This window comes from Cupressus sempervirens, chromosome 5 (genome assembly GCF_028749045.1).
Source record: "Cupressus sempervirens isolate cs-2001-9-10 chromosome 5, ASM2874904v1, whole genome shotgun sequence".
NCBI classification, from domain to species: Eukaryota; Viridiplantae; Streptophyta; class Pinopsida; order Cupressales; family Cupressaceae; genus Cupressus; species Cupressus sempervirens.
The window spans coordinates 976,917,392-976,942,160 of record NC_143122.1 but is presented as its reverse complement, the minus strand read 5'-3'; positions in this window follow the sequence as shown (position 1 = coordinate 976,942,160).

Genomic DNA, 24,769 nt, shown 5'->3' with positions numbered 1-24,769 from the left:
CATTTTTTTCCCTTATAGTAGAAGAAACATAGAATGTGATGCATCTTTTGGATTTAAAAAATGTTGTACCATTTGAACGTTATAGTTATTTTTAAAGTAGTGTGTCGGTTAGCACTTTATACGTAACTCCATTAGAAAATAAGTAATAATTACTTACTAAACTCATAATTTGACAAACCTTACATTTATAGAAAGATAAGAACATTCTTAAGAAACCCCTTTCATTTCATCAAATTTTGGTGAAAAAAAAGTCATCAGCTACATGTTTGAAGTAAAAATCACATAAAAACAGGCCAAAAACACGTTTTTACGATGTTTTTAAAGTTGACCATATAGGGATGGTATCAAAAGATATAATAGACCTTATAAAGATAGTTATTGTTTTCATTTAGTATTAGGGTGGGTGGGAAAAAAGTTAGATTAGATTTTGAAATGGTGTGAGGCATTTTAGAACTATATATTTTTCAAATTGCCACTTTTTGGCACACCATGATCCTGCACATACTGTGATGCTTAGTGATCAAATTTGCTTGTTCTACCACCAATGCCCTAGATTTTACAAATTGGCCTATAGTGCAAACTGGTGAGGACCTGTGCAAAATTTGACTTCAAATTTGGAAATTTCATCTTGTTCCAATTCCAATGGTATATTGGAGTGCTCATTTTGGTTAAAATTCTCCCCTGATATGGCCCTCTGAAGTTTCAGGCTCCCATTCATAGTTCCACAAAAAGAAAAAATGAAAATTTTAAAATATTCCATAGTTTTCAAGTATAAAAATTTCAAATTTCAAATCAAATTTTTTATCTTCAAAATGAACCTGCACAGCGATATATATTTTATATTTAAAATCTCACTTTATACCTTTTAGCTAATCAGATAGCTCCACTTGTCCTCATCTTACTGGCTTGTCCTCTAGGTAAGAGCCACTTGTCAAGCTCTGATTAGCTTGTGACCTCATCCTTTGTTGCCATATGTCGTCTCCACCTCTACCCTTGCTATGTTGCCATGTTATCATGTGAGAAACTTCTCTTTGGTGAGATAGCGATGGCCATACAATCCACCACATGGAAACATCTACTTCTTTGGTCTGCAATCAAGCCACATTGTTGCTCAATCATTCTATCAGCTGCCACTTGGCACCACTCGATTTGCTACTCTATATTGAAAGTAGCACCCACATTGATTTATTAACTCCTTGCTAGATTTTGAATTTTTTCGGCAGGTTGCTACCTCGCTAGCCAGAAAACTTGAGGTTTTCCGGCTAGTGACATAGTGACTAGCCAGATTTTGGAACTTTGTTGGTAATTTTCTCGTTTTACATGTGCATTTAAAACTCATTTTATCCTTTTTTGCAACTTGTCACTTTTTTGCTAGGAGGTCCATTGATTGGCCCTAAAAGCTAACCAAATCACCTAACCAGGCCCTGAGATTAAACACACTAATTCTCTGTTCCACATACTTCTACCCTGTCAAATCTCATCTCATGATGAATTTGAGGTCAAAAGATATTGAGCATCAAAGTTGCCTCTTCAAAATTACCTACAAGTAAACATGTTAGAAAGCAATAAATTGGGTTCAGATTTGGCTTTGAAAATTGGGAAAATAGACATTTGGGGAAATGAAACTTGGGGTGTTAGTTCTCTATCATGAGAAAATTATAAATATGCAATTTGGGCTCATGATGAATAATAGGGCGCAAATGGCAAGTAGTCAAAGTAGGCTACTTGGATTTTGCAAATTGAAACAATGTCAGAAAAGCAATTTTTGCAAATGGAATTGACTTGGAAAAGTGTGCAAATAGATTCATCAAGACTTGTAAATTGACACACTTGGAGTATTTTTAGTGGACAACACAATGGTACAATCAATTTGATCTAGGCAATCATGGATCTCAAATTATAACTCGTCAAATAGGGCTTCCTAGAAATTTGCACAATTACACAAAAGCATGAAATAGTAACTGACCAACTTTGAGGGATTCAAACGAACTTGAAACAACTCAAAATCTGAAATGTAGTTCTTGGGTATGGAAACTAGATGCTCTCAAGGTGGTGAATCACAAAACATTTTTGGGTGTGAGATATTCACTTGCAAACAAGGCCTCCTTTTGCTGTTTAACACTAAGGGTAAAATATAGATTTGATAATTGCTCAAAACAGGACTTCATGAAATGGCTCGAAACATCAATTTGACTTCATGGAACAAGTGGACATGCTGAATGGAGGGTGTTAGAAACATTAAACACCTTAGGGGACTCAAAGGTACAACCAGGTACATGCACATTTATAGGCATTCATAGGGATTGATTTGACTCAAAATTTGAAAAAGATGCTCTAAATGAGATCGCAATTTTGAGTGCCAACAATGGCTCTGTCTAGGGATGAATGCCCCTTGTGGGCATGGCAAGATTTCAAATCTCTGGGAGAAGCAGACCATTCCCAACACTTCAAAAGCTCTCTTGAATAACTTTACTAAAAATAGGAAACAACTACCTCCTACTATGTACAAACGATGGCCCCAGGCCACCGAAAAGTTTTAGAACTCCTTACCTCTGTCATACACTTGATTTTCATTTACATATTCTTGAGGTAAATTGAAATTCTCATTCTTCTTTGTCTTACCCAACACATCAACACTTTCCATCATTCCGTTAGGCAAAACAAAAATACTATCATTACTTCCATAGTGCATATAAAAATCAGGCATGCTTTCTTCATCTTGCTCACAATGAAAAAATGAATCAGCGAGATCACAACAACTAACATTAAACTAAAACTAATCACTACTGACCGAATCATGGATTCCGTCAACTGAAAATACTAAAGTTTGATACTCTACTCCATTCAACAAGTTATTTGAGTCAAATTGTAACTCACCTTGTGCCTCTGGGTGTCAAGAGAATGAAAAATCTGATTTCTCCTCATTTGCAACATCAGTACACCATACATTAGACTAAATATATTTTGCATTCTCTTCATATTCCAGAAAATGATTAGATCCCAAATCACAAGAATTATCATGAAATTTCCTTCTAACAACATGTTGATCTATATCAAATTTTCCCTCAAATAACTCACTAGGATAAACCATTTCATTAGTATTACTTTTCTCAACACATGAGCTATCTAAATTTATCTTGGCCTCATGAAAACAAAAAGACAATGAACTAGCAACAGACCTTATCCCTACATCTTCATTCTCAACATAGAAGTCATCATGTGTATTGATATACGAATTACCATCACATACACCTCCCAAACTTGACAGAGCATATTCTAAAACTACATCTTATTCAACATCAAATTTAGGGGAAATGACTTCACCATATGGAAATGAAAAATGTGGCAAAGCACAAGCATCCTTGGATAGATTAGCATACCTTTCAAAATCATGAGCCAACAAATTGGAAATCTCATCAACACTTAGCAAGACTTCATCCCTAGTTTCTTCTCCTTGGCTGTGATTATTATCCAGATGGCTTGACACATTTACAACAACAAACTTATTAGTAATACATTGTGAAAAATCAAAATTCTAATCATACCATAGATCTTCTTCCTTCAACAACACCTCAACAACCGGCATCTTAACACAATCACATTCATCACTAGAAGAAAAACTATTATTGTTATTACACTATTCCTCTTCTTTATATTCATTATCATAAGAAGATGAACCCACATTATGCCTATTATCAAATTGCTGATTACTATCATCTAATTCATAAAATTGAGACTCTTCATCTTTAACATCATTTTCAACAGACTTATTACACTTGTTAACATTAAACTCATTAACCTTCAAATCACTTTCAACCTCCATGATAAAATCTTGGATTTCATAAATCTTATCTAATCTTATCTTGGCTGGCCAATCAATCGAATTTGACATAAAAATTTCTAAGAGTATCACTGGCCATGAAGATGGATTATCTTATTGGAAAGAATGCTTATTGGAAAGAATGTTTCAAATCCTTAATAACATAATTTTGAAATGAGCATGCATGCATATAAACTTTAAGCAATCATAAGAAACAAATATGCATCACCACTTAACACTTAAGATTTGGTAACCCAGAAAGCCTCCAGGAATAAGAAGGTAAAACTGGGGTGGGGATGATACCCACAAAATCATTGCAGTAATAATGTTTAACCACTTTTGATGGTCTACCCTATTAAAGGCCTGCCCTGTCAAAGGCTTCACACTGTATCAATACTGACCTAGTTAAAGGATTTACAAATACTTTACATGAAGTGTCACCCTGTCAAAGGATTTAGTCACCTAGTTAAAGGATCTATAAAAATAGCTACTAAGCTAACCTATCATCATAGGATTTTCTCTCTAATACAATGGTTAAAGAGTATTAGGTGTGATAAACTTGATGGCTTACAATCCTTCGATTGTTGAATACAGGCACTTGATCTGCTCTTCTATGATATTGATCCTTTTTGATCTAATTCTCTTCTCTCTGATATTAGACTTCCTTATACATTTTTTCATGCTCTCTCTCTGATCTCAATCTGATTTCATCTTCCTTATAAAGATACTCCAAGATGTAGGGTTAGGTATGGATCTACGATCCATATTTAATCTCTGATTTTTGCTTATTCCTTACATATCTATTATTGGTTTCATGCCTTCTCCATTTTTCTTATTGGTTGCATGTAGATTGCATAGGAAATATAAATGATTTAATCTTATCACTTAGATCCTTCAAGATTTGTCTTATGTCGGCTATGAAAATGGTTTACATCTAAGTTTGTGAAGTTTCAAACTCATATGTTGATTCTATGTTACTCGGCACTTACTGCTTCCTGATGCTCGACACCTTCTGCAACTTGGCTCTTGTACATACTCCTATCTCGCTCGGCATCCTTTAAGACTCAACACTTGAATGATGCTTGATACTTAGATCATGCTCGACACTTGTACTCACTCGGCACCTGATGTCTTTTCTAACTCAGCTCATGTTGTGGCTTGGCATACATGATGTACTCGGCTCCAATGTAGAATGTAATTAAGTATGTTGGCACTCAATTGTCAAAAACCATTATGAGGTTAACAATCTCCCTCTTTGACATGAGTGACAAAAACACTTAACTGACCTTATGAGTACATGTACTAAACTTACTCGGTATATACAAAGGTTGAAAAATCTTACTCAAAATTGCAAAATGTATGTATAATTCAAAATTTGTGTAACTCCCCCTGAGTTGATTGTGCCAGTATTTGTGCTATCTTGTGCCGTGTATTGACTCATTATCTCCCCCTGTGTATAATATCTATATTTCCCCCCTTTATATCTTTTCTCCCCCTTTTTGACACTTATGTCAAAGGGTCCTAAATAGTAATGCCATGTTTGGCCAAAAATGTTTTGTTTACCTCAAGGAGTATTTGGAGAGCTACATCCCAGTTATTTAAGGCAATATCCAATGACTTTTGTTGGATTGCAAGCTCTGCTGTGAGATCAACAAGTCCTTCATGTGTGGAAATATTGGGATCCTTCTTCAGGATTGTTTCTGCATACAATTGCTCCTTGTGCAATACTTCTAAATGAGGAGTTATGGAGGCTTGAATTTGCATCAGCTTTTCTTTGATAGTGGCCTCTTCTGCAGATAATGCAGCTAATTCCCTCTGAGTGTGTAATGTATGAGAAAATTGCTTTTCACTCTATGTAGGATCTGAGGGTAGTTGCATGCTAGAGAGTTTCAATTTACTCTCAAGATTCAAAATTTTTTGGTTTATTTCATTTGTGAACCTAGAAAAATCACACAATTTACTGTAAAGGGAGAATATGTTCCCTAATACACTTTTTACATTTTCTAATTTCTTGGCTAGGTAAACCTGTCCCAAAATTATGTTATTAGCTATTTTGTAGTTGAATTTTCCCAAAAACTTCTTTTCTAACCATTCCAATAGTTTTGCATTAGTATCATGGTCTTCATTATTTACTTGATCAACTATATCAAATAATTGCTCACGTATTGGCCAATTTGCATCTAGAGGTTGAAGACTATAAGAATCCATGGATATATCTTTTATTTCATTCATTGCCTACTTGTATTTGTAATATCTTCTCATTGCCTCTTGTCTCCTCCTTTTATCCAATGCACTCTGTATTTCATTCATCTTTTCCTCATTGAGAGTGCTTTAATCATAATAGGGTATTTTGATTTCTTCATCAAGCTCAGGAATACCATAATTTATGGTCCTGGCTTCCCTTGTAGAACTTGAGCTTGGTGTATTGGCATATAAAATTATCTTTTTAGTACTCTGCTCATGACTGTATTTGGTGGGAGTTGTTGATTTTGGTAATTCAACCAAAGTTTGTATTGCAGACTCCTCTTTATTTTGGGTTTCTTCCTTCTCCTCTTCTTCTTGCTTGTCTTCTTGTTGTTGGGTTACTGCCACTGGGGATGTACTCACTATCTGAGCTATTGTCCCTTTGATAACCTCTATTGTTTCACTTAGCTCCTAATGAGTTTGAGTTCCTAATCTTGGTGGTGATGGAGGTGGTAGAAATGTAAGTCCAGTAGTTTGAGTGATTTGAGGTGGTTGTTGTGATGGCACCTTGACCTCTTTAAGTTTATCTACTAACTTTTGAAGACTATCCACACTGACCAATATGGTATTTGTACATAATTGTGCTTGTAGATTTGCTTGGTCAAGGATCTTAGTAAGATTCGATGCAGTTAGTGGATTGATATTTTGACAAGTGGTGTCAACAATATCCTTAATCTTTATGATTTCTACAGGTGTGGTAGGTGAGTGAGGCAAGCTAAGAGGTGAAGGATGTGTGTCTTGCACACTTTTCTATTCATCAGTTCCTTTTTCTTCAGCTTTCCTTTCCTACTCTCTTTCTTTCTTTTTTTCCTCTTCTTCAACCTTTTTCTCTTCTTCATTTTTCTCTTCTCTCCTCTTCCTTCTTTCTTCTAGTTTGGCAGCAGCTTCTTCTTTGTATATTTCTTCAATAACATCTTCAAATGTTTTATACAAGTTTTTCCATACTCTTGTTGTTCTCTGCACAAATTCTTCAATTTTGTTTTGCAGGATGGAGAATACCCTATATTTGGGTGTAAACCTTTTATTATGCCTTTTGACTACTTGAGTTACCTACTCTTTTGTCAAATTAGGCAGTAAGTTTTCTAGGGTTGATTCCCTCATTTCTTTCTCCATCATTAGGCAAAAATGCCATCTATCTTCTACAATTTTAGAGAATTCCTTTGGCAATTGTCCATCTAGTTCAAGAGGTGTATACTTGAACTATGCCATAAATGCATAGACTGATTCTTCTATGCTATTTTGTTCCTCTTTACTAAACTTGTTGAAATCAAGCTTTTTAATTTCATTTAGGTCTCCATTCCTAATCTTCTTACATAATATATCAATTGAAGATTTAGGTGGACTTACCTCTTCAATCTGATCTTCTTCATTAGTATCAGGTTGGGCCACATATCTTTTCCTTTTCTTTGGCTCTTCTTGTGCCTTTGTGTTTTTCTTCTTTGTGGCTTCCTCTTTAGCCTTCTGGGTAGAGGCCCTTGTTGAAGCTTTGGTTGTTGGCTTCTTTGGTGTTTGCATAGTAGCTTTCTCTGGTGAGGGCTAAGAGGTAGGAGAGGTCTTTGTTTTCCTTTTAATGACTTTGCCTCTGATAGGTGCTTCCTTGGTTTTTGTTTCCTCGGCACTCTCATCTGTCTCTTCACCTTGTTTTTGAGTCTGTTTAGGTGGCTCTTGTTCTAGCTCACCTTCTTCTTCTCCTTCACTAATCTCTTCTTCTTTACCTACTACACTTGATTCTTCAACACCAAATTTTTTCTTTATTTTCTCTACCAACTTGTCCTTTTTCTTTACTACTGATGTTGTCTTGAGTTTTGTTACAACTCTTGATTTTACAATGTCATATATCCCAAATGCCTAGGCAGATTTGTTCATTTTCTCTATAAGTAAAGCTACGATGGCTGCAAAAGCTTGGTCAACATCAAGCTCATATCCTAATGGTCTAAGCCATCTTGTCCTAGGAAGGACTGCTTGTATGTAAGTGTAATCAATATTAACAAGAAAACATATGTCATTTATATGCTTCTCTACCAGTGAGATTGGTATTCTCATTCTGTTCTTCATTGCATTTTTGAAATCCTCAAAATAGATAGACATTTGATCATCAAAGCTATCTCCCATTTGTGCAATGAAATCATTAATTTGATCAACAATTATTTTATTTTGACTCCAATTGACTTTGCCAAATGAAGGGAATTCCTTCATTACATAGAAGAACATGCAAACCAACACTGAGCCAAATTTTCACTGTGCTCCCTTGGATTTTCTAATAGCTCCAAGATTTTCATTAATTTGTTGCAACAGGAGTTCTGCAAGATCATAAGTGTGGTCTTTCTTTACAAGTTTGTATGCCACATCAATTTCTATGCAGGGTACACTATTTAACCTACTGGATTGGTAGAACTTATGTGATATGATCCTTACAGAAAAATCTAAAAGAGGATCAGTAACAGTATATATGGTCATTCCTCTGTTATTCCACTTTGCACCTGTATTTTTCTCAATTGTTTCCTTCTTTTTGCTCCTCAATTATTTTGGCCAGTCTAGGGTTGGAAAACTAGTAACCTTATGAACCATTTTCTTAGTAATCTTAACTTGCCCTTGTTCTAACCAAAATGATCCATCATGGATTCTACTTAGTATAATGCGTATCCACTCATTTTTTAATACGATTGGGAAAACTAGGGCTTTGGTTAAACCCTTCTTTTCTATGATAGAAAACTCATCTTTCAGAATACCATTTTTGCAGAGTTTGTCATAGGCATTGAAGATTTCCAAATCTCCTATTGCTCCTATTTTACAGTTGTAGCTTTTTCGCACATCCTAAACCATAACGACTTTTTCAGGAATGGCAGATAGGGCACCACCAGGACTTTTTTTGTATGCAACCTCTAGTATTGGTCTAAACTTAGGTTGCTTAACTTCGTTGCTGACAAGTTGAATTTCATGACTCATTTTCTCTTGGGTCATTTTTGAGCTTGTTGCCATTTGTATCCAAACTAGGGTTTTAACAATTTAAAAAAAAAACTTTTCAAACAGTAAAACTCGGCACTTGTGGGAAATACCTAGATAGATACTTTGATCACTTGGGTGGATGTTGATTTGTTGTAAATCACTAGTTGAAAGCTTGAAAATCACTCAGACGTGCTCAAAATAATCGTTCTTCGTTTCAATGACTTAGGAATGAATTGAATTTTGCTTTTAAATGACAGAGGAAACTTTTGCATTTAATGCATTTTAGTACCTACACTTGTCACTTGGCTTCCAAATGTTCTTCAACTCGGCATCCACTCAGCAGCTATGCTAACTCAACATCTACTAACTTTACTGATAACTCAGCATCTAAAGCAGTTTCACTCAGCATCCAAAGATAACTCAACATCATTATTCAAGTTTAGTCTTAGCATCTTATCTTATGCTTAATTCTTCTTTTTAGTGCTTCTTTGTCTTGGAATTGATGTATGATATAACTTTAGATATCAGTCCCATACATCTCCCTTATGTTTATTTTGATGAAGTGTGATCACTTGACCCGTTAGGTGAAGTGATCCCTTTGCTTGATGTACTGAACTCATCTTTCTTCTTCCAAGTCTTGTTCATTTGTCCTCTTATGACATCAATCTTTTCTTTTCCTATGTTGGCATCAGTATTTGGTGCTTTGGACGTTGTTGGATAGTTTTTGCTGATATGACCAGTTTTCAAGCAACTGAAACATGTAGTTTGACTCAACCATCTTTTATAGTTTCCCTTGAAATGTTTTCTTATGCAATTTTGGGGTGTATGTCCATATTCCTAGCAATAGTGACAATTGTACCTGGTATTGTAATCCTAATAGTAGTGACTTTCATTCCCTTTTGTTGGTTGATATGATGTCCACATGGGCTTTGATCTACATTCAAATGCCCTATATCCATATTTCTTGCAGTTATGACAATGTCCATCAAATCTTTGTGTTCTTAGGATTTTGAATCTACAGTCTTGTGTCATATGTCCTTGCATTTTGCACTTATGACAGTAACTCTTGCTTTTATTTGGCTGATTGATTCTTCTACTCCTGCAAATATTAGCAGTATGTCCCTTTTTATTACAATAATGACAAGTGGGTTTAGAATCCTTACCTTTGTCACTTCTTTGCTCAACACTCTTTGATGATTCACCAACCTCAATGCTATTGTATTAAAGTCCTGACGTATCATGAGTTGATCTTGGGAATTTCAACAACTGTTCAAAGTACTTTATGGCTTCGCTTGACTTGTTGAGATTTTTTGCTATCTCCTTTTCTCTATTCAATTCATTCTGTAATTGTTCATTCTGCATCCTCAGAGTAGAGATCTCAATATCTTTCATATTAAGTTCATGATGAAGGTTCATCATTTGAGCAAGTGTATCCATCTGCATGTTTGAAATCCTTGTTAATTCAGTACTCTTTTCTTCCAGTCTATTTGCAAGATTTCTTTTGTCATCTTCCATTATGACTTTGTCCTCAACTGCTCTTTCCTTTTGTTCAGTGATTTCACATAACATTATGGCCTGTGATTCATGTTCCATCTTGAGAGATCTTATCTCATTTGCTTGATCTTTGTTTTTCTACATCAGTTTTGCTATTGCTGCATCAAATTATTTAGTGTCTCCATTGGCAAACACTTGTGTGGTATCAATCTCCTTGTAGTGTATGTCATTTTTAGCTATGGCTATCTCCTTTCTTCTTTTTAAAGATTTTCTTAATTCCACTCTAGCTTCCTCTACCTTTTGTAGAGCGAGATGCACATCTATCACCTAGTTTTCAATGATCTTTCCAAGTTTGAAAACTTCCATCCTTAGATCATTTCCTCCAAGCTATTAGGCTACTCTTTGAGAGAAATAGGGCTCTAAAACCAATTGTTGGATTATCTTATTCGAAAGAATGCTTCTGAGAGGGGGGGGGGGCAATGCATGCATACAAACTTTAAGCAATCATAAGAAACAAATATGCATCACCACTTAACACTTAAGATTTGGTAACCCAGAAACCCTCCATCAATAAGAAGGTAAAACTGGGGTGGGGATGATACCCACAAAATCACTGTAGTAATAATGTTTAACCACTTCTGATGGTTTGCCCTGTTAAAGGCCTGCCCTGTCAAAGGCTTTACACTGTATCAATAGTGACATGGTTAAAGGATTTACAAACACTTTACATGAAGTGTCACCTTGTCAAAGGATTTAGTCACCTAGTTAAAGGATCTATAAAAATAGCTGCTAAGCTAACCTATCATCATAGGATTTTCTCTCTAATACAATGGTTAAAGATTATTAGGTGTGATAAACCTGATGGCTTACAATCCTTTGATTGCTGAATACAGGCACTTGATCTACTCTTTTGTGATCTTGATCCTTTTTCATTTGATTCTCTTCTCTCTGATATTAGACTTCCTTATACATTTTATCATGCTCTCTCTCTGATCTCAATCTGATTTCATCTTCCTTATAAAGATACTCAAAGACTTAGGGTTAGGTATGGATCTATGATCCATATTTAATCTCTAATTTTATCTTATTCCTTGCACATCTATTATTGGTTGCATGCCTTTTCCATTTTTCTTATTGGCTACATGTAGATTGCATAGGAAATATAAATGATTTAATCTTATCACTTAGATCCTTCAAGATTTGTCTTATGTCAGCTATGAAAACAATTTACTTCTGAGTTTGTGAAGTTTCAAACTCATATGCTGATTCTGTGTTACTTGGCACTTACTGCTTCTTGATGCTCGACACCTTCTATAACTCAGCTCCTGTACATGCTCCTATCTTGCTCGGCATCCTTTAAGACTCGGCACCTAAATGATGCTCGGTACTTGGATCATGCTCAGCACCTGTACTCACTCAGCACCTAATCTTCACTCGACACTTGAAGGCTAGTCGGCACCTAATGTCTTTTCTCACTTGGCTCATGTTGTGGCTTGGCATACATGATGTACTTGGCTCCAATGTAGAATGTAATTAAGTGTGTTGGCACTCAATTGTCAAAAAACTTTATGAGGTTAACACAAATCACTTTCAACCTCCATGATAAAATATTTGATTTCGTAAATCTTATCTTATCTTATCTTGGCTAGCCAATCAACCGAATTTGACATAAAATTTTCTAAGAGTATGACTAGCCATGAAGACTCCTTAAGTCTGAAAAACTCATCAAGATTCATAACTACTGATTTGAACTTCATGTAAGTTTGAAATCCATTAAGACCCTTAATATCACCAATCATACTTCTTAACATTAAGACAGTCTTATCATGAATCTTTCTTTTCAATCTAGCAATATTTGCATGAACACTTTTAGGAGTTGGTACATTAATTTTCAGACCTAGACTCAGAATCCATCTCTTGAGATTTTTTAACTTCTACCTTTGTTTCTTAGTGCTGAAACCACTAGATGGAGGCAACGATTTTTACCATTCAACTTTCATGAATAACAAAGACATGAAAACTGAAAATACCTTCAAGTGTTGCTATCTGAAACCTCAGATCTGCTGATTGGCCTGGTGTTGATCTCAATTCCTCACACCATTGATCATATCCTTTGTAGAGCCGCCATCTCCTTGAGGAGAACTAAATGAAATCACAACTGTGGTTCATTTTTTATCATTTCAAAACTTATGACAGTAGATCAAAAACCACTTTAAAACTTATTAGTCAAGAACGTATATATATCTTTCTTCTTGTTCCAAATTTTGACACAACTTTTAGATTTGCCTATTTCAATTGAAAACTATTGAAAGCAATTTTATTTAACTGATCTACACTAGTTCAGAGATCCTTTAGAGTGTTGCCACTCACAATTGTGAGAAAGATTTAAAACATAATTCATAACACTACAAATCTGAATTGAATTGTCACTTTGTAGAACTTTGCAAAACTTTAAACACCTTGAAGAGATAAACCCCTTTAAAACAATTCTGACTCTAAATTTTCAGCAGTACTATGAAAACCACAACTAGTTGAATTGACTGGAAATAAAACTTAGTAACACAATTTCTATTCAACCTCAAAATTACTGCTACAAATGGATAAAAACTTACTAGGGTGCATGAAACTTCAGCAAGGAAACAAGAAAAATCTCTTGCTATATGTTTTCTATATCCAATCTGTTTCATGCCAGAGATTTTAGCTTCTTCTATATGCATTCCCCAGTAGAGTCACCATTTTTTTGGTGACTCAGATGGGCAAAAGCCAATTGAGAGTAGGACTAAAATTTTCAATGAACACTAGAGACTATTTTCCTTTCAACAAAATGGATTGCCATCTTATCTCCCTAATAGAGTCGCCATTTTGTTTGTGACTTGGATGGGAAAAACCCAACTGAGAGTAGGACTAAAATTTTCAATGAACACCAAAGACTCTTGTCCTTTCAACAAAATGGATTTCCATCTTATCTCCCGATCAGATTTGCCATTTTTTTGGTGTTTGAAAATGCTAGAGGGTTTTCAATTATCCCAATGAGAATATGACATATCTAGGCGCAGTTAACTCCCATTTTCAACATGTCATTTTAGATATCGTTTTAGAAATCGGACCAACTATAAGGCTTGACCCTTCTTCTACAAGACATAGGCTAGTGGACCATAGATTCAATTGATACCGTACCAATGCAAAACATATCCTTGAATCTATTTACTGCAGATGAAACCCCTTATATCTCCTAATTACTCATGAAATGACATAGATCTATAGTAGCTAAGTGCAATTCTATGACATTCATAAGTTGAGTGAGGGCATTCTATTATAGCTTTTCAACATAAAATGTAAAGATGATTTGAATTTTGATTTGATTTTATGTGGGTGGGGAAAGTGGATAGCAACCATGTATAGACAACAACTTAATGACCATGTAGCTGATTAGTGCCTGATCCATTGGTCAATTCATGAATCTCCCTCATGCATTTTGGATATCTGATAGTTATTCATATATTCATATATCTGATCTATCCATTCACCTTGTAAATAGACATCAATGTTCAATTTAAATCTCATTCTTACCTGATATGTTCCTCAATAGATCTACAACCGTGTTAATTTCTCTAAAGAATTTACATAATTCCTTGAATTCTAAGCAACATTGAAACAATATATAGCATTAAGGGGCTACAACTATGACCTAGGCTCTTTGTTCAATGATCATAAGATGTTACAACTCATTGAGAATGGAGACAATATTTAACATGAAACTCAACCTTTGTTGTTCTTCATATTAATTTCCTTGAAATAATACATGAAAATGCATAAAATTGACTCACAAAATATCTAATAAACTAGACTACATAATAACATATGTTGTCAAACAAGAGAGAAAATGGCGGGAATGAGAAACTGATTAGATGGGAAGGGGGTATCACAGCCAAAGCAAAAGCTTCATGGTCTAGAACCAGCACATCCCAGGTCTTCCATTCATAATTCATCAATTCCAACGCTAATTCTACTAAGTGTTTTCATTCCAAAGAAAACTTTCCAAAATTCCAACCCTTACAAAAGAGAAGAAGAAATCATAGATAGAAAGGAAACAAAACTCAGATTGAGTCTACAATTGACAAGTGTCCCTTTAGAATTCCTTCCTAAGAAGCTAAAAAAGCCTCTCTCTACCTTCTCTCTATAACTACACATCAAATCCCATCATTTGGCCTCTACAAGGCATAAAGAAACTCAGATGTTTTGATTGGAAGAAATAACTGATTTCTGATGTCGAAATTGAACACAAGGTAAAAGTAACAAATTAGTTGAAAATGGCCTCAAGAATGGAAAATAATCTTTTCTAGCTTATCTTTACCACATCCAGGCTCAAAAGGTCTTCAAATCTACTCTTTAACAAACTCTGATGCTTAATGATCAAATTTTCTTGTTTTGCTACCAATGCCCCAGATTTTACAAATTGGTCTACAGTGCAAACCATTGAGGACCTGTGCAAAAACTGACTTCAAATTCAAAAAGTTCATCTCGTTCCGATTCTAGTGGTATAATGGAGTGCCCATTTTGGTTTAAAATCGCCCCTAATATGGCCCTCTGAAGTTTTAGGCTCCCATTCATAGTTCCACAAAAAGAAAAAATGAAAATCTTAAAATATTCTATAGTTTTCAATGATAGAAATTTAAAATTTGAAATCAAATTTTTTTATCTTCAAAATGAATGCACACAGGGATATATTTTTTATATTTAAAATCTCACTATATACCCTTTAACTAATCAAACAACTCCACTTGTCCTCATCTTACTGGCCTGTCGTCTAGGTAAGCACCACTTGTCAAGATTTGATTAGCTTGTGACCTTATCCTTTGCTGCCACATGTCATCACCACCTCTACCCTTGCTATGTCACCATGTTATCACGTGAGCAACTTCTCTTTGGTGAGAAAGTGATGGCCGCATAATCTGCTACGTGGCAACATCTCCTTCTTTGGTTTGCAATCTGGCCACATCATCACTCAATCATTCTATTAGTTGCCACTTGGCACCACTTGATTTGCTGCTTTAGATTGAAAGTAGGACCCATGTTGATTTATTAACTCCTTGCTAGATTTTGAAGTTTTTCAGCAGGTTGCTACCTCGCTAGCCAAAAAACCTAAGATTTTTTGGCTAGCAACATAGCGACTAGCTGGATTTTGGAAATTTTCTAGCAACTTTCTCATTTTATGTGCACGTTTAACATTTTTGTCTAGCTTCCTTCAACTTTCCAACCATGGGCCCACCCGCATCTAAGGCTTGAAAAGCCTTTTTCTTTGAGACAATAGTCAAGTTGTATGTTATTCTATTTAAACTTTTAAAACATCGACCCATGGAAAATGTGGGATATTGGCTTTGAGTGTTTTCCACATATTTTGAACTGGTCTTCTTAAAAACTCCCCTGCAGCTACTCTGTATGGCATCTATTCTCCTAACATAGGAGCACTTGAACACACTAGCTAGTCTCCTAACTTACAGCTTGGGCCCCTTTTTAAATGCAGAGCATCTTTGTATGCTTATTGCATGAGCTTTCTTTCTTTTTGGCGTAGGCTTCTTGTTGCTTTACTGCATGTTAGGCAAGTGTATTGCTCTCTTTCCACATGTGTGATTTCTCATGGCTTCCTCTCAAGCCACTACTTTCCTTTATCATAGCGTGGAGATCCCTTTTCTAAGACACTCTTTCTAAATGGTTGGCTCCCTTTTTTAGAGTGTTTGAGTGGCTTTTATGCTACATCCTCCAATGCATGAGTCTTTTATTTAAACTTGCCTACCACATACTCTCTAGATTCCTATCATGAGGCTCTACATGAGGCTTTTTATTTAGTGTGGAGACTCCATTCTGCTCCCATCTTGCCTTCTTTTTTTTTTTCTACCACCTCCCCTATTCTGGCATTGACTCCCTTAATTGGCTCTACTCACACTTTGTTCTTGTTTAGTGGATCCTTTTTTTTACTAGCATGAATATCCTCATACTCTAATGCTAGTCTTCTCTCCTCTAACTATGTGTAAATCCCTTCATCATACTACCTTTGACTAGCATGTAGAGCCTTCTTTGTTTGTTATGATGCCTCTATCTTTAATGCAGGCTCTCTTATTCATGTCGTGGGTAGAACTACCTTCAAGATTAGCATGAGTCTTTTATACTCTGGTCTTCCTCTCTTTTGCCCCACATGTTTTTCTTCTCTACATGGTGGGAGCTCCCCTTTTGATGCTCTAGCTTATTTATACAAGCTGACTATTCACCCTTCAATGCATAATTTTTTATTTTACTGTGGATGCTCTATTTTTGCTTGTCTAGATTAAGGTATCCTTATGTTACTAGTATTTTGGTCTTATGGATGCTATCAAACTCAAAGCCATCTCATTTGATCCTTGAATTTATGGGCACTTGGCTCAAGTATTCATTTTTTTAATATTATGCACACACATGATAAAATATCTCCACCTAACAAGAGATCATATAGTTCAATTCCCAAATCATGCTAATGAATTGATTACATTTGGACCACATATTGGTTTTCTAAATAGTATGCCTTTTCTCAACCATCTATACCAAACCTATCATTATACACTTCCCCTTAGAACGTTATAAAAACCTCAATGTTTCTGTCAATCTGATGTAGATTAGTTAGGCTCCAAGTGGGTCCGGCTAAAAAAAAAATCATTTCTAAACAACTAAATTTTCAATCTGATCCATTGAACCCATCATACTGATTAGAAACAAATTCAATCACTAAATAATCAAATAAAACTAATTTTATCCTTTTTTGCAACCTGTCACTTTTGCGCCAGGAGGTTCGTTGACTAGCCCTAAAAGTTGACCAAATCACCTGACTAGGCCCTAAGATTGAACACATTGATTCTCTGCTCCACATACTTCTACCCTGTCAAATCTCATCTCATGAAGAATTCAAGGTCAAAATATATTGACCATCAATGTTGCCTCTTTAGAATTACCTACAAGTAAACACATTAGAAAGCAATAAACTGGGTTCAAATTTGGCTTTGAAAACTGGGCAAATGGAAATTTGGGGAAATGAAAATTGGGGTGTTGGTTCTCTGCCATGAGGACATTATAAATATACAATTTGGGCTCATGAAAAATAATAGGACACAAATGGCAAGCGGTCAAAGTAGGCTACTTGGATTTTGCAGATTGAAACAATGTCAAAAAAGCAATTTTTGCAAATGGAATTGACCTAGAAAAGTTTGCAAATAGACTTGTCAAGACTTGAAAATTGACACACTTGGAGTAGTTTTAGTGGAAAACACAATGTTGCAATCCATTTGATTTGGCAATCATGGATCTCAAGTTATAACTTGTCAAACAAGGCTTCCTAGAAATTTGCACAATTACACAAAACCATGAAACAATAACTGACCAACTTTGAGGGATTCAAAACCAAATCAAACAAACTTGAAATGACTCAAAATATGAAACATAGGTTCTCAAGTATGGAAACTAGATACTTCCAAAGTAGTGAATCACAAAACATTTTTGGGTGTGAGATATTCACTTGCAAAGAAGACCTCCTTTTGTTGTTTGACACTTTGGGTAAAATACAGATTTAATAATTGCTCAAAATAGGACTTCACGAAATGGCTCGAAGCGTCAATTTGACTTCATGGAACAAGTGGACATGCTGAATGGAGGGTGTTAGAAACATTAAACACCTTAGGGGCCTAAAAGGTACAACTAGGTACATGCACATTTATAGGTATTCATAGGGCTTGATTTGACTCAAACTTTGAAAAAGATGCTCAAAATGTGAATGCAATTTTGAGTGCCAACACTTTCTAATGAAGATAAAGAATTTAAAGAAAGTATGGAAATATTCTTGAATGATTGTGATAATGAGATTGAATTGGTTAAGAAAGAGAAAATATTAGAAGAGATAGCCTTCATAACTATTATTAATGATGATGAAGAAGAGGATAATTCTGGAATTATTAGATAGAATGTTGAAATTCTTTTTGACACTAACAATGATTTGTAGAATGAAGGTGAGAAAAGCTAGGAAAAATGTTTGGAACCTGGAATAGAGCTAAGAGTTGAGATAACTATTGGTGTAAATAAGTATTTACTTATTACACTTACTTAAGTTTACCTAGGTTAATGTATTATTTTATTATTATTTTAGGTGAGACACTTAGGAGTTTGTGTACTCTCATGAGTTATGCAACTCTAATTATGCACATGGTGTCTACAACATAGGAGTTCACATCATTCACTGAGTTGTCATGATGACAACATAGTTATTCTTACTCCTTATTTAGCACATGTTGTCTACACCATTGATTTGCATGCTACACCATTGTAGGCTCATCCTCACATTATCGCACTTAATTTGATGCTTAATGGAGGATAACCCATATCTAGTGGACATGTGCTTGGTTGTATGACTTATCATGTTGTTGACTTCTATGCATTCTAGAAGCTCTCTTGAGGCCTTTATATACAGGCACTCCTAGTGTACTCTTAAGCTAGCATATTGAATGAATATAGTCATTCTAATCCTAGTCTATCTATTTTGGTCTACTATGTGCTTGTGTTGAGTTCTTAGTTCTTTGGTGAATTCTGGCCTAAGCCAAATTCTTACATGGTATCAGAGCTCTAAGGGAGATTTTCTACACATAACCATTTGAGATTGTTCATGCTTTAGTACCTCAACCCGAATCCAGAGATCCAAAAAAGTTGGGAGCGTCTAGAGCCACAAAAATTGGGAGCGTCTAGAGCCAAATCTGACCTCACCATTGCATCCGGAGTGTTGATTCAGTGAAGAAGACTATAAATTTTCCTATGCTAGGTGAAAGTTGATCATGAGGCAAAAAAATTTTGCAAATTGAAACTCGGAGGCTCTAATTTGCAGTTCAAGTATGGTCATTCCATTGATCTGATTATTAGTTTTTAGATCTAAATTATTTCATTTCTCTGCATTTTTTCAAATTTCATATTCAGGAAATTTTTCAAAATTATTTTCTAGCACAAATTTTTTTTTTTGCGAAACTAGGCAGTGACACCCCAGCTCAGCTCTCTGTATTTTGGTGAAGGAGTATTTTGTAATTTTATTGCAAGGCTTATTATTTTGTCAACGGGCTTATTATATTTCTCAATACAAATCTAAGTGGACAATTTAAATCTTACACCAACCAAAGGCTCTCAAAGTTCCAGTAGAGTCTCCTCCACCACCAGCCATTTTCTTTTCAAACTGTGGTGTGTCTAATTATTAAACCTACGCAGTGTATACTCCCACATGTGGGACAATTCTCCACAAACCCAACAATTGCAGTAATCTCTAGCGGTCGAGAACATGAAATTGACTATTGCTTTTCATAGAATTTGGCAATGTGATAGTCTTCTCACCACTACAACTATCGCCCACGCGACACATTTTTATCCAATCGTAGCATTACATTATCTCTGCAATAGAAACAGGTGGCAGTTTCACATGCAAGTTGCCCTATTCCAATCAGTAGTGACTCATTGTACAGTTAGTAGCACATCCATACACCACCGTAGTGCACTGTACCACTTACATAGCTGACACATTAGCATACAATTAGTGGGTGCCATAAATTTTTGTATAGTTTGTGCGACATGATGTCATGCTGACATCACCATAGACTAAGGGGATGTTGATATCATCTTTTCATGAGCCTAAATTTGACAGTCATTTGACCATCATTAAAAGCCCAAATTGAACTACTACAATGGCTGTAAGACTGTCAAATTTAACCCTATCATTCACTGATGCAACCCCTCTCTAGATTGATTTTGGTTTTTGTAGTCTAACTTCGAGAGGCCATAACTCAAACATCTAGACTCCAAATTAGGTGCAATTTTTTTTGAAGTTGGGTAGAATTTTCTAATATTTTTAGTAGTGTGGCTCTTTTCTAGTTTTGCTGCACATATTGTTCAAAAATTGATTTTTTGGTGACTATAGCTGCATAATCCTGCATTTTGCAACTTCAAATGCTCCATACGGGCACATTTGGAGTCAAAAATAGGTTCCATTTTTTTTGAAAGTGTATTATTTTTTGTCTACTTTCTAGATCTAGTATCATATTTTAAGGTTGTGTGGACAAAAGTGTCACTTTCAACAATAGGGCGTTTCTTTGCTTTGTAATGCTTCAAAATTGTAGCACATTGTAAAGTTCTAGATTTTTAATCCATTAAGAGGTTGTAACAAACAAAATCAAAAGTCCAAAAAGGCCAAAATTGGCAAGTGGCCCATTGTAATTGCACTACTGATAAAGTGCCCAAAGCATCTATTTTGGAGGGGGTTTCTTGATTTAGTGAAAAGGGGGGGTGTTCTTGGTGTTGTGTTCTCTCTTTTATGCACTTTTATTTCATTTTTTGCATTATGGGAAACTTTAAATTTCCTAAATTAACTCCTCATAACTATGCTATGTGGTCAATCAAAATGTGGTATCACTTAATGCACAATGGAGTTTCACAATATGTAGATGGTACTCTTTCTAAACTAGCAGGTGATAATGTATCAACAAGTGATATTTCAAATTGGGTAGAAATGGATAGGAAAGCCCTAGGTGATATATGTTTGGGGGTAGATGATAAGATCATGTATCAAATCAAGAAGTGTTCTACATCCAAGGAAGCTTGGGATACCCTTGAAAGCCTTTATAGTAAAGTGTCTGAAGAGGATGCTTTCAAAATTGAAGATGAGTTTGTCTCCTTGGATCCTAAGTCATATGACTCCATACAAGATTTCATCATCAAAGTGAATGAACTAAGGACAAAGCTTACTAATTGTGAGAGTTCAATCAAAGATGACAAACTAATCTATCTCATACATAACAAGCTACCCTTGGAGTATTCCACATTTGTATATTCTTTTAACACCTCAAAGACTACCTTAGGGTTTGCCTATAAGAAAGTTACTTTTGATGAATATGCTAAACTATTGGATGATAAAGAAAAGAAGATGAAAGTAATGGGGATTCTCAAATCACCTTAGTCTAAAGCATTGGTGGCCAATAATGAGGGTTCTCAAAATTCAGCTAGACAATCTTCAAATAAAGGAAAGGGTAAGAAGAAATGGAAGAGCAAATTTGAGGATGCAGAAAAGAAAACACCACAATCCAATCAACAAGGAAAGTCCTCAAATTCCAACAAGAAAGGGGACAACAATAAGGAGAAGAAGAAGTGCACTTATTGCAAGAAATTGAGTCATGAAGAGCATGAGTGTTATCTCAAGAAGATTGATGAATTGACCAACATCATGAAGAGGCATAATGTTCCATTGGCTAATGCTTACAAGGAGAAGGGATCTTCTTTAGATTCAAAGAACAAAGGGCAAGCACTCATGGAAAATTCAAACTCTTCAAAGGAATGGATATTTGACTTAGGTGCCTCATATCATATGGGTTCTTCAAAGGAGGTTTTTTCTTCATTGAATCACTCAAAGGTACCACACATCTTCATGGGAGATGATAGAAAAATGGAAGTTGAAGGGAAAGGAAGTGTGGAAATGGAAAATGGAGAGTTTCAAGATGTTCTCTACATTCCAAACCTAATTTCAAATCTCCTCTCAATCTACCAAATCACTCACCTCGGAGATGGACATAGAGTTGAGTTCCTTCTAGACTCAGTAAAAGTGCATAGTCTTAAAGATGATTCCTTGGTTGTAGTGGGGAAAGTGAATCACAAAAAGAGGTTTTACTCTTTCTCTCATTTTGTGCCCAAGTCTCCTTCAAAGGCCTTGTTATCTCAATCAAATTCAACAATGCAATTATGGCATGAGTAGTAGGGTCATCTTGACTACTGCTACCTTTAGCAACTTTGTGCATACCAAATGGTCAAAGGTCTACTTGAAGTCAAATTTTCTAAGGGAGAATGTTCAATAGATTTAGTGGATATACATATAGAGGGGAAGTTATAGAGATTGAAGTCTTCAAGAGCACTAGATGTTCTAAAAATGGTTCACATGGTATTAGTAGGTCCTTTTGTAGTTAGCTAGGGTCACTATATACTTACCTTTGTTGATGATTTTTCAAGGTTCACTTGGGTCTACTTTCTTCATAACAAGAATGAAGTGTTGGATAAGTTTCTAGAATTCAAGACTCATGTAGAGTAGAAATCAAGAAAGGCCATAAAATTACTTCAAATGGACAATGGAAGAATGTATGTGAAAAGAAGACTTATGGAATTTTTTATACTCAAGGGAATTGATCTTCAAACTCTACCAGCATTCAATCCACATAAGACCGATGTTGCAACTTTGAGGATCCAAACTCTTAAGTCTATGGTAAGTTGCATGATTCAAGCCAAGTCTCTAGATCCATAATTAGATGTTGAAGCAATCAGTAGTGCCACTCACATTCTTAATCATTCTCCTTGTTTAGCCTTAGATGGAAAGACTCCTTTTGAGGCATGGTGTGGTAGAAAAACTATTGTGACACACTTCAGAGTCTTCGGTTGTCTTGCATGGGCAAAAAGATCTTCTAGGGGATGCAAGGCACATTCACCTTGGCCTTGTAGCTTCATTGGTTATGAAGATAGTGTGAAGGCATATAGACTTCTAGATCTTGAGACACATCAAATATTTGTGGAGAAGGATGTTTACTTTGAGGAAATTTCACCAAGTTCGTCCTCTACTCCACTTCATACATCATACAATGTGGAAATTGATAGTGACACCAGTGATAGTACTTCAGTAGATTTAGACATGTGGGATTCTATCAACAGTTATAGCGAGAGGTCACTACATCAATTTAGTCCAAATGCATACATAGCCATAGTGATAGGTCCAGAATAGTAGGGTACATTTAATCTTCTAGATATAGGTACAGTGACAAATTTGGGGGATAGTATTGATGATTTACCTCTTCTTCTTGATGCAGAAGTACCTTCTTTAGTTGTCACAAGGGTTCCATCCAACTCTCTTGTTCATTCTCTACATGATCAATCCTCACAAGTTGAAGTGATTGTGGATACTTATGATCAATAGTTGTAGTAGGGTTCTTCATCAGTTGCAAAGACAAACATTTCTTTGAGATAGATTCTTTAGCCAATTGACTAGGTTTTAGAGACATCACTTATCCATTGAATTATTTCCATGTACAGTAGAAGTGTTACATTTATACCCTTGGTATTGTTTCTTCCTAAGGGGAGGAACACCATTATGCAGTCTTGGATCAACTTCTTCATCGAAGAAGTCATTGTTCAACATTCTTCTTTTGGGGCAGGGGGGTTGGCGAGGGGGGAGATCCTATCTTGTCTCTCTTCCTCTTCTCATCATTCTCTTATGTATATACTAGATTTATATCATGATGAGGGGGTCTTGATTACTCCATCCATCCATACATCATTTCATCTCTCTTTTTGGGGGAGGGCTTTTCCCATGAGGTTTTCCCTCTTTCTCCACTTTATGAGAGATTGCATATCATTATGTAAATGGGTACCTAACATGGCCTAGTAGCCGGGACCCATTATGCATTTCATCATAGATATCATAAGCTTAAGGGAATTCCCTTAAGTTGCACTTAAGGGGGGGTGTTGGTGTAAATAAGTATTTAATTATTACACTTACTTAAGTTTACCTAGGTTAATGTATTATTTTATTATTATTTTAGGTGAGACACTTAGGAGTTTGTGTACTCTCATGAGTTATGCAACTCTAATTATGCACAGGGTGTCTACAACACAGGAGTTCATATCATTCACTAAGTTGTCATGATGACAACACAATTATTCACCCTCCTTGTTTAGCAAATGTTGTCCACACCATTTATTTGCATGCTACACCATTGTAGGCTTATCCTCACATCATCACACTTAATTTTGTGCTTAATGGAGGATAACCCATATCTAGTGGACATGTGCCTAGTTGTATGACTTATCATGTTATTGATTTCTATGCATTATAGAAGCTCTCCTAAGGCCTTTATATACAGGCACTCCTAGTGTACTCTTAAACTGGCATATTGAATGAATATTGTCATTCTGATCATACTCTATCTATTTTGGTCTACTATGTGCTTGTGTTGAGTTCTTAGTTCTTGGGTGAATTCTGGCCTATGCCAAAATCTTACAATAACAACTCCTACTACTACTAAGAGTATGACAAAGAATCACCCACTAGAACAGATCATCAATAGCAGAGATAAAGATGCGATGACAAGAAGAAGAATCAATGAAAAACTATGTATGATATCTCAAGTAGAATTAAAGATGCAAATGAGTCAAGTAAAGATGACTATTTGAAGCAAGCTATGAAAG